This window comes from Hirundo rustica, chromosome 1 (assembly GCF_015227805.2).
Source record: "Hirundo rustica isolate bHirRus1 chromosome 1, bHirRus1.pri.v3, whole genome shotgun sequence".
In the NCBI taxonomy this organism is placed as follows: Eukaryota; Metazoa; Chordata; class Aves; order Passeriformes; family Hirundinidae; genus Hirundo; species Hirundo rustica.
In genome coordinates, this window is record NC_053450.1 from 127,085,387 (window position 1) to 127,095,533 (window position 10,147).

Here is a 10,147-nt window from a genome sequence, read left to right on the forward strand (position 1 = left end):
CAGATGTCTCAGACCTGATGGATAGGGAAGCAGACTTTCAAGCGAAGCAATTTATGCAAGACACAAGCTGCCAGTGACAGCAGTGAAAGCAGGAGCGATCCCAGAGGCTGAGCCCCATGGTGCAAGCTGTGACTTTCAGCCCACAGGAGGGTACATTTGTGTCTTTTCCCTTCGGAGCTTCGCGCGTGGAACGACTGTGCGGAAGCGCAGAGCCACGCAGGGACGTGGCCGCGCACCCCACGGGTCCCTGCGGCAGCTCCGTGCGTGTCAGGCGGGAGGAGCCAGCGGGCCCCTCGGGGCTCCTCGGGTCAGGGCCCGGGAGCGGAGGGGCGGCTGCCCTCCGTGACCTCCCGCTCTAGCTCTTCTTGAGAAACTACCTCGGTTTGGCTTCAAAAAGGGCCAGAACCAGCTGAACAAATGTATGGCTGTGTGGTGTAACATTTCCATGCAGTTCGGGTTAATAGTTCACTTACAGTGCAAAGATTACAGCTGCGTTCTCCAGATCGTATAGACTCTACCTCAAAAGAAATAATAACACTAATGTTAACCATGCAATTAATAATAATAATAATAATAATAATAATAATAATAATAATAATAATAAATAAACAACTTGTTTTACTTTTACATTATTAAAGAAAACCACGTCCAGGAAAAGATTGTCGGCAGGAACGGTGAGGGAAGGACAAGCCAGGATGCACGAACGTGTACTGATGTGCGTTTTATGGCTCATAAAACCCTGCTAGAGCAGGTTTTAGCTCCTTGGGCCTCATGATGAGCCTTCTTACCACCGTATGAGGCTCCAATTAAAACGAGGGAAGCGGCGCCGCTGCCAAGGGGCTGTGCCGGCGCGGGGCGCTGCTCCAGGCTGGCGGGAGACGGCAGAGCTCGGTCCCGGTCCCTGTCCCGATCCCCATCCTGATCCCGATCCCGGCCCTCCGGGACTCGCCAACGTCCCCGGGAGCAGGCGGCAGCTGGGAATCCAGCACGGGGCGGTGGTTAGGGAGGGCTGCAGTGAATACGTGCATATAGGAGAGGAGTATTGGAATATATCCAGAGCCCAAATCCTTGAGTCTTAGCAGCTGAAGGACGTCAAATGTTCTCCTTAGGCTGAAAAGCATTTGGCACGCTCCCGGAGTGTGTCAGGACAAGACTGGCACCGTGGTGCTCCAGGGACCACGAGGAAAACCTTAGGATTACAGCTGTAACTTGGCCACTGCTTTCAGTTTCAAGCCTCTCAACCCGTCTGAAACGGAGCGATGTCCCAGCATGATGCACTTAGCACATCTGATTGCTTAATTATTATCTGCCTTTCCACACAGCTAGAATCACAGCTTCACCTGCTCATGTGGCACCCACATGTGCTGTCCTGAACATCAGTGTGTGAGCGGCTTGGGCTCATTGCCACTCTGGTATCTTCTCCTGCCTTTGCTGAAGCTCTTCGTTCCAACTGCAGCTTCTGCACACTCCCCTAGGTATGGAAATGCAAATCAATTCACAAAATAACTGGGCAACTAGCAGAACCTTTGTTAACTGCTTTGAAAGTGAAAAACACCTTCTAACAGAACAGTTTTAAAAAATTCTCTGCTAAACGTTTGCCATGCAAACTAAAGGCAGTTTTTAAATTTTAGAGGGTTTTTATAAGCATCCCATAATTTAAAGCCACATGGACTTTAATTAAGTGCTGTCATGGTAGCTAGTAAATGAATGTCAATAAAGACAACATTATAACTGTTCTCTCAGAACTGTGTCAGCAAATACTTTTTTTTTTTTTTTTTTTTTCTGATAAAATCCACTCCAAGTGTTTTTGCTTTTATTATGCAAAGAATACATCACCTGTCCTCATACTGTGGAATTTTTAAAAAGTTATTATGTGTTTATCTGCATTTCCAGAGTAACAAATATTGAGCTGAAAGAAGCCTCAAGGCAGAGGTGGAGACAGAACTACATAGGCAAAAACCCACTTTTGTTAAAACCTGCTAGTAAAGTTATGTCTGGCAAAAGAATGCAGATAAGAAGAAAAGGCAAGTGGGAAGATTCCAGAAATCAGGTACCTGCTGTGTGTACTAATTACATCAATTTGCTCCTGGACCTGTTCTGTAGCAAAGAACATAAGCACTGGTCTTGAGATACAGCCTCTATGATTGATGCTGTGGCTCTGGGTTCACGCTTTAATTCAGTCATTCAAGGTGAGAGGCCAGAGGGCAGATAAGCTTTTTTCCAAGCAGCTGTTAACAGGGTTTGCAATGTCTGCTTAAGATGCTACCTGAGCAGAGTGATTTAATAAACTGAGAGCTGTCCTGGGACTTTGCATCCCTTCTCATCTCTGCCACTGCTTTCCTGCTGAATCATGTTCTTAGCCTAATGTCTATTTCTTATTCTGTTAAATGGACACAGTAAGCATTGCAGAAGCAATAAGTAATGTATTTTTCTTTATAGACAGCAAATGTGGTGTATAATAACTGGAAATTACTTTTATCTTGGATGTTTTAGAAGAGAGGGCATATTTTGCATGGTCCCATTGTCTCCTTTCATCTTTGCAACACTATAAGGATGGTGTTAGTATAATTTTTTTTGTAATTTCTGCTTGGTTGTTTCAATCAATTCAGAATAAATATACATCTGTCCTTTTGGGCCAATTTACTATGCTTCTTAATATTCTCTCAAAGAACTTGAAGATATATATGAAGTGAAGTTGCTGTCATGGCAGAGGAATCTGGCAGTCAGGGAGCAATTGGTCACAGAACACCAAAATTAGAGATAGGGAGTAGGAGAGAAATCTAAAGAGTCACTGTTTGGGAGAGGTTTAGATATGCAGAAGAAGGTGTTTAGAAAGCATTTCAAAACTTAAGGATGCAGCTTTATACAGATACTTATTTTAGTAAAATACATTTTAAATCAGTAGACTGTTCTCTATTTTCCAGTCAGTGGTTTATTCAGCATTTCCAAGTGATTGCAAGTCAAGAACATCACAAGTGTCCTCCCGCTGTCTAATTGTGCTGACTAGTAATTTCTAATCTGATAATAAGCAGTGAATTGGTTAACAGTGTTGGTACTTAAGTGTGCATGTTTTGCTTCAAGGCTGACACCCTGGCAAGATGAATGGGGGAAGTTAACTTGCTTGATGCTATTGTTTTAGCTGGTGAGGATGAGGACTCAACAAGATGAAAGTATGTTGGTTTACATTGTCAAGGCTATCTTCACAACCAGAAGCTAGAAACTTCCTTTATTATGAGAAAACAAACACATAAATTCTGGGAAATAGAATAAAACACTCCATTAATCTGCATGAAAGCCTTAAATCATTCAGATTCATAGATTTGCTACCTGTGGTATTTTTTTTCTTTTGCATTTGGAATAAAAGTTTGTTGGGATCAGACAGCATCATCGACTGCATCCACTGATGGTCTAAGAAATGACTAATAAAAACACACAGTAGACCTTTTTTCTTGGAAATAGAGCTTTCTGGAAATGGTGCAGAAGCAGAAGGAAAGTCTAGTAGAATGCTACACTGTTCCATTGAAATCCGCTCAGAAAAATAAATGATGTTCTGTTTTTGGCTTCCTTTGCCTTGTTGAGGAGTATAGGATAACTCATTTGATCTAGCTCTGCACCAGCTTCTCAACTGTGAAGCAAGAATGACTGAGTTGTGAATATTTTCTAAAATATTGAGGAAATACAGAAGAAAAATTATTATGTAATCCCTAAGCACCAGATTGGGTGACCTTTACTCCTATTTAAATAACGAGAACTATTTACAGAGTAGCCTACTGTTCACTGTGAGTAAGGGTGAGAGAAACCAGGCTGGTTTTGTCTTGGCCCAGAGAATACTTCTGAACTGCTGTTTTCATTTGGTTTTCCAATTCCATTTTCTTAAGATTGAAGGGACCTGAAAATGAGTTAAATTGCAGGCTAGTGAATGATACTGTATATTTGAAGACATGCACACTCTAACAATCTTTAACTATATCTTCAATTACCAGTATCTCAGTTGTAATATCACTGTCGGGATTTTCAGAAAAATAGCATGTAATGTCAACTCTGTACTTAAACTGTAACCAACAAACCCTGGGGAGCTATCAAGTTATCAGTCTTTAGTACAGAAAGCATAACATCAGTTTTAAGTATAGCTACTCAAAATGGGTCAAGTTACAGCTGTGTTGTGTTTTAGTGAACTAAAATTAATAAGGTGTTTTTAGCCAAGCAGAAAAATCCCTAAGTGTAGATATTTGTAATCAAGTTCCTGATTCTATAAGTTAATTTTCATTTAACCTGTGGAAATTAGGTGTACACACATATACATGCACAAAACCCACCTATGAACTGAAGTTCTCAGTAGTTTGTTGCCCACAACCTCGAGCTGGAACAGAATAACACTTCAGCAATCAAAACCTGGATCAACTGCTAAGGTCTAAGACATTTGGGTTTGAACTTGTGTACTTTAGAAGTAGATTATGCATACGCTGATCTGAATTGAAATAAGTTATAATTGGTAGAAAACAATATAAAAATCTTTCCTTTCAAACCCAAAATGTTTGCATATCAGAAGTAGCCATAAATGTTCTCTCTTTGTAAAGGAAAAAATATTTAGAGATTGTGATGTAAGACCTAATTATGAGCAAGTAACTTCTGAAGCAGCAGTGGAGGAAACACCTTTGCTGGTCTGAGCAAAACAATTAATCATTGTCCTATGTGCTCTTTAATTGAACATGTAAAGACCAAATTGCTTGTCAGATCAGCTATAAAACTGAAAAATCGAAGGCTTGTAGCAGCCTTCATGTTTCACATTTGCAGTAACTATTTTTCTGTGATTCTGTAAAGTTCTCTATTTTCTCTCCAGTTCCACTGGTAAATCTCCAAAAGACAGTACCAGTACAGCCCCAAGTGATTAGTATTTTTTGTCAAAGCACATAAATTATTACTGGGCCATTAATTCTAAGTGAATCTAATCCCAGTTCACAGTTGTTTTTGAAAGAACTAAGTTCTGTTCTTCAGACTATTTAGCAAGGTTGCCACCTGCTACCTATACAATCTCTTTGACACATGCTTCAGCTAAAGATTCAGACAACACACACAAAGCCTGTTTTTTGTGCCATTCACTGAAAAATACAAAAAATCTAAGGATGCCCAAATGAATTACCATGCTACTAATGCAACTTTTAAAAAACATAGAAATAATTGTTTTTCTAATTTGGGATTTTTCATACAGAAGGAAAGGCTATAAAAAAGATCTTTAGTACTATTGGCTTTATGTATGTGTATGCAACATTTAATTTCAAAATTAAGAAGTTCAGAACTTCTGAAGTGGAACAGAGACACAATTGCCCTTTCCAAATAGTACTTTCCAAAATGTGAATAGCATAGGACCACTAGAGAGTTTTAGGATGGCTCTGCACTTAGTCTTATGATGGAGCCATTAAGAGGTTTTGGATTTTAATCAGAGATACTTAAATGCTTTTCTCAGCATACTTCCTGGACATCACATAATTTTGTGCATATGTACATAATACCTGTCTACATTAGAAGACTGTTATTTCAGTCTTCTGATGAGAAATTGAGGCACAGAGAGACTAAGGGACATCTCCCAGATCTTAGAGGACATGAGTTAGAGCAAGCTAAAAGATCTAGAATTTATAGTTAACTTCTAAAGCACTCTATAGTTTTCCTTCAAACAAATCACCACAAGCAATGAATTAAACTACAAAATGTTTATTTGAAAATCAAGCCAAACATTATTAATTTAAATTGGTGAGTAAAAGAAACCCCAGCAACCCAGAGTATTTCTGGAATTAACTTTATTTTGATGTGTATTTTGCGGAAAGGAAGAGCAAGATTGTTATTTTTTTCCCATCAGAAACATCTGTGTACTTTGCCAATATCTGCCTTGGCAGTATTTTACTAGTAATGTATATATTTTGCCTTTTAGAAAACTGTTTTCCCAAGGCTGAGAAAAACTGTGAGCAAAATTATGTGTCAAGAAACATTTAAACATGATAATATAAAATGTAATTCAGATTTGATAAATTCAGTGTGAAAAGACACACTAGTTAGCAATTCTTAACAGACATCTTTAACCTAAAAATATTCTATTGGTTGAAGGGAAAATGAAGGCAGAAATAAAAATTCACACAACTGAAAACAAGAGTAATAGCAATGAATTTAAAACTGACTCTGGGGAATTATGGACAATTGATACAGGAAGATAAAAATACCTTTGAAAAACTCTGTAGAGGGTGGAGGGAAATAAGAAACAATACATGAAGTATATAAAGAAAAAGTGAGATCTTAGTAATGGTTTATATCCTGTTCTCAGCAAGGATAGTTAAAACATGGATCACAAAGTGCAAAAGGCAGATTTGCTCATTCATACCTCTTTTGTCAGAAAAGGCAGGAAGATCTGTTTCTACCTTAAAGATAATGAGAAGTATTTTATATACCATCAGTAGCTAGAAATAATGCTGAACATTTTTTTTTTTTCCAAATGAGCAAGATCAGACAATAGGTTTCATGTAAGCTTAGGTAGTTTATTTCAGTGTACTAATGTTGGGGTTTTTTTTAAATTACAGAATGCAGGGGAAATTGCAGAAAACTTAATTAATGCAAATATTTAAAATGAAAGTCTGTTAAAAATCATACAAAAGGCTGACTAAAATGGAGGTAGTAGAAAAATAAGTATAGATGAGGTATAGTCACAGAGGGGAAAATATTTCTAGTGTGGTCCTATGAAGATCTCTTCTTTCTCCAATGCCATGCAGCATCTTTAGCAAAGTCTGGAAAATGTGAGATTATTTATAGAAAAACTTTCAAGTGACAAAATCATTTGATGATGATGAAAGAATAATGAGCTCGTCTGGAGTGCTCATTGCAATAAATTCATTAAAAAACAACATTTTTGTGTGGTCAAAACAGGCCATAGGAAAAAGATTTTACAGAGCAATTATTATTGGGAAACAGATTCCTCTAAAAAAGACTTAAATACTAATTTTAAGGTAAACTTCGAGAATAAAGCTATGATTAAAATGTAAGATGCAATCCTTTTATGTCTAACCAATGGCATACGGATGGAGATGATGATACTCCATCTGTGTATGTCATTAGTGAGAACATTCCTGGGATACTCTGTCCAGATCTAGCATTTATCCTTTTTCAAGGACCTTTACAAACTAGAAGGGGTGCAGAAGAAAATTACAAGAAAAGTCAGAGGTCTGTGAGATGTGCTTCATCCTGTGACACTGAAGAAGCCCAGTTTACTATAGGCAAGAAGGAGACTTCACCATAATCTGTAAGGCCATTCATGGAAATTACGTTCTTGACCATTTTGTCACAAATGAGGTCTAATAAGGTATTTTTAATTAATTTTTAATTTTTTAGTTGTTGTTGTAACTTGATCATAATCCTATTAATATTACAGGTGGAACTACTGGAAATTTAATTTTGACAATTCTGAGCTGGAAACAGAACACAAATATCAAGTTATAATAGCTAATATTTGGAACAAATTCTTACATAGCAATGTGCTGAATTTGCCATCTGTTGCAGTTCTTTAATTGAGCTGTAACGTATCTCCCAGAAAGACACCCAGCATAGAACAGGTAGTACAGCTGATGCAGATATTGCTGTGTCTTGGTCCATGGTTTGTATAGCAGGTCAAGTTAGAAGACCAAAAGGTATCTCATGGATATAAAACCATCCAGGAAAAAGTAACTAGGGTATACATGGGGGTGAAAAAGGAAACACTCATGTACTATAAATACCAGTATCACTATCACAAAAACAAAACAAAACAAACAAACAAAAAAACCACAAAAAAAACCCACAAAAAAAAAAACCCCAAAAAAACCCCCAAAAACACCAAAAAAACACCTCAAAGACAACCAACCACAATGGAATGGGAAAATTATGTAAAGTAACAGAAGAAAGTATCACTGGTTTTAATGCTTTGCAAACAACTAAAAGATTGAATTTCTGATACCTAGCCTGCCCTTTACTTCCTTACTCTCTACAATTCAAGTAATTTTTGCTAGGTACGGTACTGTCTCATTTACTTTGCAATTTGTACTGATGAGTTTGAATTAAGTTTGAAGTAAGTAAATCAAATACAGTGAATGCTGCAAAAATTATGGAATTTTATATATGGTTGTATGCACCAAGGATGCACAGAGAGTTTTACTTCAGCTGTTCTAAAAAGAGCTGGAGTGCAGATGAGTCAGACAGAAGAAAACTTATACAAATGTATCACATATGTGTTTATGGTCTTCTGTCCTTCTCAACACAGGTTCTCCACAGGCAATTCAGTCTCCTCCACTGCTAAATGGGTATATTGACAGCTACAACTGGAAGAGCAAGGAAAGACTACAGGCGTTAAGTCTTTGAGGTTTGTTTTTCTTATCTTGGTTGGTGAGTTTTAGGTTTAGGTTTTGATATTTTTGTTTGGTTAATTTTATTTTGTTGGCTCAGTTTTTCCCAAACAGAAAGCATCTAGGTCTGTGATGAGAAAGTGCCTTATAGCAGCAATGGCACATGTATTCATTTAAGAAACATAAATCCTCTAGTGTCATCTAGCAATCTTTGGGAAGGCCCATAGTTTCAGATATGCATTATATTTTGTGCTCCATATATATGGGCCAAAATGCAACTCTGTTGGCTCAAATCTGTATATAATGTTATCCTCTACTGAAACAGGCACCTTCTCTCCAGTGACCAAAACCATATATGGCTTTATGCTCTGCTTCATTTTTGAGAAAATGCCCCTGTTTATATTTCAAGCCCACTTATTAAAACACATATGTGCTTCTTGGACTGATTACAAAAATGTCTGCTTGACAATCTTCTTTACAGACACTTTGAAACTTCAACAAAAACAAATTAAGGCTTTTTTTAAGTAGGCCATTACTTCACAATGCTTTACCTGAGAGGTTTTACCATTTATATTGCTTGGTCTTTTCTCTGTTTCCTCTTATGCTTCTTCTGCCAGTGTTTGGTATTTGTTAAACTTCCTCTTCTAGTTAGAATATTTTTTGAGCTTGGAAACTTTCCAGGTAGAAAAAAAAGACTTTCTGTGAGCTTTATTAAATTATTTTATTAATACTGAAAATTTACTAATTTCAGTTCTAAATACAGGGACCATGTGATTTTGTTTATTTGTTTACTTTCTCTGTTTTTACATCCTTATAAATTATTCTGCACAGGTTTTATTCATTTTTTACACAGTTTTAGCCTCATACAGGAAGTCTTTATGGATTTCATCTATATCATTAGAAAATACTGGGGGTGAGAACATCTGGAAATAAACTGTATGACCCACTTTAGCATACTTAGCACTTCGAAGGCTTGTATATTATTTCAATGCCCCCTGGAGCTGCTGTTCTGGACAGTTTTTCTCAGCCTGCACCTCAAAACTACTCACCTCTTCTATCCCTTGCTCCCCCAAAATAAACTTGAAGCATTGAAGGTGTGAGGGCGGATTGTGAGTGTATTAATGTATAGATTACATTTGGTTAAAGATTACTTTTTGCAGTATAGCCTGTATTCTTCCATTTCAAGGCTTCCAGTGCAACCACGAAGACATTTCTTCCTTGTCTCACCAGGGGAGTCACGATGGCAAGTATCTTGCTTGTTCCTGCTGTGGGGTGCTTTAAAGGCATCTGTATTGAATCACTCATTGGTGCAGCAGTTTGCACATGGCTTAGTGAATGAAGCAGTGAGCTAATGAATGAACATTCCTACTTAAAAGAGACATATATATCTTTCAAGTTGTATTCCTTCATCTCGGTGGCACACCTCAGCCCATTGGTTCAGTCCAAAGTAAATCCATAACATGTCATAGCTGGACAGGCCTCTGATGAGATTCTTTTCAACAAGTTAGCATACTGTTAAGCCATTATTTTCAAGGTCTCTAACACAGAAGTCCCTTGTTGAACAACTTTGCTTTATTTGGCCAACTGTGTGAAGGCACGTTTGAGTGGTATTTTAAATTCCCAACTCATGAATAATATTCCAACATAAATGTAAATCTTTGTAAGCATTGAACTACTGCTGTGAGTTCTAATGACATGTGGAAGATAATATTGTGCCCATTCTTAATCACTTAATTAAAATAATTAAGTCATTTCTGCAATGACTTTATATAGCGATATGTAGTTGTTTG

The 10,147-nt window shown here is 37.6% G+C and overlaps 1 long non-coding RNA gene across 1 annotated transcript; it reads left to right on the plus strand.

The window, feature by feature from the left end:
- Positions 1–1,036: 1,036 nt before the first annotated feature.
- LOC120758982 (uncharacterized) lies at positions 1,037–9,627 on the plus strand. Its single transcript, XR_005703084.2, has 4 exons — positions 1,037–1,475; positions 1,894–2,050; positions 8,276–8,374; positions 9,544–9,627. It is a non-coding gene; the product is annotated as an uncharacterized LOC120758982 (long non-coding RNA).
- Positions 9,628–10,147: the final 520 nt, after the last annotated feature.